This window comes from Oncorhynchus gorbuscha, linkage group LG07 (assembly GCF_021184085.1).
Source record: "Oncorhynchus gorbuscha isolate QuinsamMale2020 ecotype Even-year linkage group LG07, OgorEven_v1.0, whole genome shotgun sequence".
Taxonomy (NCBI): Eukaryota; Metazoa; Chordata; class Actinopteri; order Salmoniformes; family Salmonidae; genus Oncorhynchus; species Oncorhynchus gorbuscha.
The window spans coordinates 64168073-64174072 of record NC_060179.1 but is presented as its reverse complement, the minus strand read 5'-3'; positions in this window follow the sequence as shown (position 1 = coordinate 64174072).

Genomic DNA, 6000 nt, shown 5'->3' with positions numbered 1-6000 from the left:
ATTTATATGACAATAGGAGTACCTGTGCTGTCGTCTCCATATCTTCAGGTTGGTTGGAAACGATTGCTCATCACCAGAAGCATGTGTGCCCACTGCCGCAGAAATCCCAAACGGGGAAGGAAGTGAGAAAGCAACTCAGTCTAAATGTATCTGCCTGTCTTTCTGCTACTCTGGAAATTGCTTCTCTCTGCACATCAAATTCTCCAGTGTTGAATCAACACCAACAGTGTTACATTTAACACTGTTCCAGTGTAAATACGGGTCCACACATTTCAGTGTTAAACAGTTAGTGTAAAGCCTTATTTGCATATTTCCCTGTGTGCTTTGCCTTTCAAGTTAATTGTAGAGTTACCCCCCATGACTGTATTTATTTGTGACAGAGAAATTGCATTATTGCATTTATTAATTATCAGTAAGGTCCGAAGGGAATATGTTATGATTACACTAGTGATTAATTGAACTCTGATAGATTTAGTTTAATTTGCTGTGTACAAATGTGGAACATGTGAAGCCCTCCCCATCTAAACTGGCCTTTTTCTCTCCCTCTACCTCTCATTTTCCCTGTCTCTCTCTCTTAAATACATGTAACGGAAATAGTGCCAATCTCTGCACATGCAAACATACACACTTGTCTTGTTCCTTGATAGGAAGGTAGCTGACATGTTCATTGTGCTCCATCTCTCTCGCTGAGTGACACTGTCTGTAGTGGAGTCAATGGCACTTCTCTCTGACTCTCGCCCTCTCTCTCTCTCTCTTTCTATGTATCGCTCTCTTCTTAAGCCTTTAATGCATCTCTGTTTATTTATTGGCTTGCGTTAGTGTGGTCTAGGGACAGTGGTGTATATTTTGTCAGTGCAGGTAAGACCTGTGACTGGCAGCCAAATGTGTGTGTGTGTGTGGGTGTGTGCATGTATGCATGCGTGTCTGCATTTCTGCGTGTGTTCATGCATCGGTGAGTGTGTGTGTGTGTGTGACTGACTAACTGCCAGGTGTACTGTGGCAGAGATTGAGCCTCTGCCTGTTTCGTCCTTGTGTTCCTCAGCCGGCTGGGGCTACAGGAGGCCAATTAGGCCAGAGACACGAGAGAGACCCATTAGAAAACATCACAGATGCATCTCCAAACAGCCCATCAGTCATAAAGCCAGGCTGGGAGCCATGGCTGAAACACGGACACATGTACATGACAGGGGCAGAGATAAAATGGACACTTCAGACAATGGCTGTTACCTCTGTTCCTCTGATGTCATTAGGTTTTTCTCGTGTCTCGTTTTGGATTATTGAAATTAATATGTTTGCCAAACTTCACTCTGTACTTAGTCATGCTTGGCAAGCGAGCATAAAGCACGTCTGCTTAGACTTGACAATAGCTTCTCATTTGTGTCAGTGGAAGTGTCACACATCACTGACTATTAAAGTGTTGGACTAATACTCTCAACAAACTGCTCATGGGTAGCTAAATGTTACACATGGCCACTGGCGGACTTACCATTAGGCATAAGAGGCATTAGCCTCAGGCCTCACATCATCAAGAGACCTCCTGAGCTGACCATAAAAATAAACAAAATATTGAATTAAAATCAAATACATCTCTGCTCGAGGCCCCCCATGCTCCAGGCATAATAAATAAATAATACAAAAAAACAAAATAATTTTATCCAGTAATATTTGTATGTATTATTTAGATTTTTTCTGCCATGACCTTCAACAGGCTTACCCGTGTTAGGGATGCCTGATTCTCGATAAAGCAAGCTTACTAGAAACCCTTACACTTTAAGAGGATGCAATATGCATTTCTTTAGTATAAATTCAAGTGCTGCTGATAATACTCCCATCTACGTCGAAGCAGAGGACATGCATTTTGTCAGCACCAGATACGTGAGTTACATATAGTAAGAAAGAGGGATGCTGTTTCACTCGCTCAGATGCTTTCTCCAGTGAAACAGTTTCAGCCACCTGTGAATTGGAGGACAGTTGGCACGTGCACAGTGCACTGTTTGGATGCTGGAATTATTTTGTATGAACGTACAAAGGTAAGCCTACTTTTTAGGTCATTTGTTTGATAGTCAGTGAAAACATCATGACTGGTTGTGTTCATGGCACATTAAAATGCAATACATTTTTAAAGTTAAATTAGATCTTTACTACAAAATCGGTACCCCTTCTTTATTTTCTGTCCAAAACATTTGAGCGTGCCGTTTCTGACCAACTCTTTCACCATCTCCCTCAGAACGGTCTTCTTGACCCGAACTAGTCAGGCTTCAAGACGGGTCACACAACCAAGAATGATTTCCTCTGTGTCACGGATGAGAGTGACAGTGACCAAAGCAGGCCAAAGCCGACTCTCTCTCCTCTGTTCTACAGTGCATTCGGAAAGTATTCAGGCCCCTTGACTTGTTCCACATTTTCTTACGTTACAGCCTCATTCTGAAATGTATTAAATCGACTTTTCCTCATCAATCTTAACACAATAACCCATAATGACAAAGCAAAAACTGTATTTATTTTTTGTGCAAATCTATTACAAATAAAAAAACTGAAATGTCACATAAGTATTCAGACCTTTTACTCAGTACTTTGTTGAAGCACCTTTGGCAGCGATTACAGCCTCAAGTCTTCTTGAGGAGGATGCTACAAGCTTGGCACACAAGCTTCTTCTCTGCAGATCCTCTCAAGCTCTGTCAGGTTGTATGGGGAGCGAATGTGCACAGCCAATTTTAGGTCTCTCCAGAGATGTTAGATCGGGTTCAAGTCTGTCCTCTGACTGGGCCACTCAAGGACATTAAGAGAAGTCCCGAAGCCAGTCCTGCATTGTTTTGGCTGTGTGCTTAGGGTCGTTGTCCTGTTGGAAGATGAAACTTCATTCCAGTCTGGTGCATGTTTTTATCAAGTATCTCACTGTACTTTGCTTCATTCATCTTTCCCTCTGACAGTCTTTAACTTCTCTAGGGTAGGGGGCAGCATTCGGAATTTTGGATGAAAAGCATGCCCAAATTAAACGGCCTGCTACTTGGGCCCAGAAGATATGATAAGCATATAACTGGTAGATTTGGATAGAAAATACTCTAACGTTTCAAAAACGGTTAGAATAGTGTCTGTGAGTATAACAGAACGGATTTGGCAGGCGAAAACCTGAGAAAAATCCATTCAGGAAGTAGTTTTTGTTGTTGTTGTAGTTTTCTATTCAATGCCATTACAGTATCCATTGACTTAGGACTCAAATTGCAGTTCCTATGCTTTCCACTAGATGTCAACTATTCTGATAAATGAGGGAGTAAGATCAGTCTGAATGAGTGGACCCTTACGTGTCACAGAGCTTTTTCAGGCGCAATCCCGAAAGAGTGCCTTTCTTATTTACCTTTTATATTGACAACGTTATTGCCCGGTTGAAATATTATAGATCATTTAGACTAAAAACAACCTGAGGATTGAATATAAACATCGTTTGACATGTTTCTATGAACTTTACGCTTCATAGAAGAACCAGGTTCAAAACAGGTTTGTCTGCCTGTTTTGACTGCTTTTGAGCCTGTGGATTACTGAAGAAAACGCACAAACAAAACGCAGGATTTTGGATATAAAGAGACATTATCGAACAAAAGGAACATTTATTGAGTAAATGAATGTCTTCTGAGTGCAACCATGTGAAGATCATCAAAGGTAAGGGATTAATTTTATCTCTATTTCTGACTTGTGTAACTTTTCTACTTGGCTGGCTACTGTTTGTAATGATTTGTCTGCTGGGCTATGTTCTCAAATAATCGTAAGGTATGCTTTCGCCGTAAAGCATTTTTGAAATCTGACACCGTGGTTGGATTCACAAGAAGTTCATCTTTAAACCTATGTAAAATATGTTTTGTTTTCTGAATTTTTATAATGACTATTTCTGTATTTGAATTTGGTGCTCTGCAATCTCACTGGATGTTGGCCAGGTGGGACGCTACATACCCTAGAGAGGTTAAGGTGCCTTTTGGCAAACTCCAAGAGGGCTGTCATGTGCCTTTTACCTAGGAGTGGCTTTCGTCTGGCCATTCTACCATAAAGGGCTGATTGGTGGAGTGCTGCAGAGATGGTTGTCCTTCTGGAAGGTTCGCCCATTTCCACATTGGAGCTCTGGAGCTCTGTCAGAGTGACCAACGGGTTCTTGGTCACCTCCCTGACCAAGACCCTTCACCCCTGATTGCTCCGTTTGGTTGGACGGCCAGCTCTAGGAAGAGTCTTGCTGGTTCAAAACTGATTTCATTTAAGAATCATGGAGACCACTGTATTCTTGGGGACTATTCAATGCTGCAGACATTTTTGTACCATTCTCCAGATCTGTGCCTCGAAAAAGTCCTGTCTTGGAGAACTACGGACAATTCCTTTGAGTTTTTGCTCTGACATGCACTGTCAACTGTGGAACCTTATATAGACAGGTGTGTGCCTTTCTAAATCATGTCCAATAAATTGAATTTACCAATAAAATCCCAAACAGCAAGCAATGCAGGTGTAGAAGCACAGTGGGTAGGAAAAACTCCCTAGAAAGGCCAAAACCTAGGAAGAAACCTAGAGAGGAATCAGGCTATGAGGGATGGCCAGTCCTCTTCTGGCTGTGCCTGGTGGAGATCATAACAGAACATGGCCAAGATGTTCAAATGTTCATAGATGACCAGCATGGTCAAATAATAATAATCAGAGTAGTTGTCGAGGGTCAGCACCTCAGGAGTAAATGTCAGTTGGCTTTTCATAGCCGATCATTGAGTATCTCTACCGCTCCTGCTATCTCTAGAGAGTTGAAAACAGCAGGTCTAGGACAGGTAGCACGTCCGGTGAACAGGTCAGGGTTCCATAGCCACAGGCAGTACAGTTGAAACTGGAGCAGCAGTACAGCCAGGTGGACTGGGGACAGCAAGGAGTCATCATGCCAGGTAGTCCTGAGGCATGGTCCTAGGGCTCAGGTCCTCCGAGAGGGAGAAAGAGAGAGAGAATTGGAGAGAGCATACTTAAATTCACACAGGACACCGGATAAGACAGGAGAAGTACTCCAGATATAACAGACTGACTGACCCTGACACATAAACTACTGCAGAATAAATACTGGAGGCTGAGACAGGAGGGGTCAGGAGACACTGTGGCCCCATCTGATGACACCCCCGGACAGGGCCAAACAGGAAGGATATAACCCCACCCACTTTGCCAAAGCACAGCCCCCACACCACTAGAGGGATATCTTCAACCACCAACTTACCACCCTGAGACAAGGCCGAATATAGCCCACAAGGATATCCGCCACGGCACAACCCAAGATGGAGCACCAACTCAAGGATGAACAGACAGGATGTGTGTACGAAACAGGATGCACCTAAGCTCAATTTTGAGTCTCATAGCAAAGGGTCTGAATACTTATGTGAATAAGGTATTTCCGTTTTTATATATATATATATATATATATATATATATATATATATATATATATATATACATTTACAAACATTTCAACAAAAAAATTCAATCTGTCATTATTGGGTATTGTGTGTAGATTGGTGAGGGAAATAAACATTGAATAAATGTTTGAATAAGGCTGTAATGTAACAAAATGTGGAAGAAGTCAATGGGTCTGAAAACCTTCAGAATGCATTGTACCTGCTGCCATGGACACGTGAAACATCAGATTCTCCATTCACCCTCTCAGGGCTGGGCTCTGCACACTCCTGGATTTCATCCTACTTGCATGATTGCTCCTACCGGGTGGCGTGGAAAGGATCTATGTCTGTACCATGTACTCTCACTACTGGTGTCCCCATGGCTCAATTCTAGGCCATCTCCTCTTTTTTCTCTACACTAAGTCACGCGGCTTTGTCATATTCTCACATGGCCTCTCCTATCATTGCTATGCAGACGACACTCAACTACTTTTCTCATTCCCCCCTTCTGATACCCATGTGGCGACACGCATCTCTGCATTCCTGGCAGACATTTCAGTTTGGAGGTCGGGCCCACCACCTCAAGTTCAACCTTGACAAA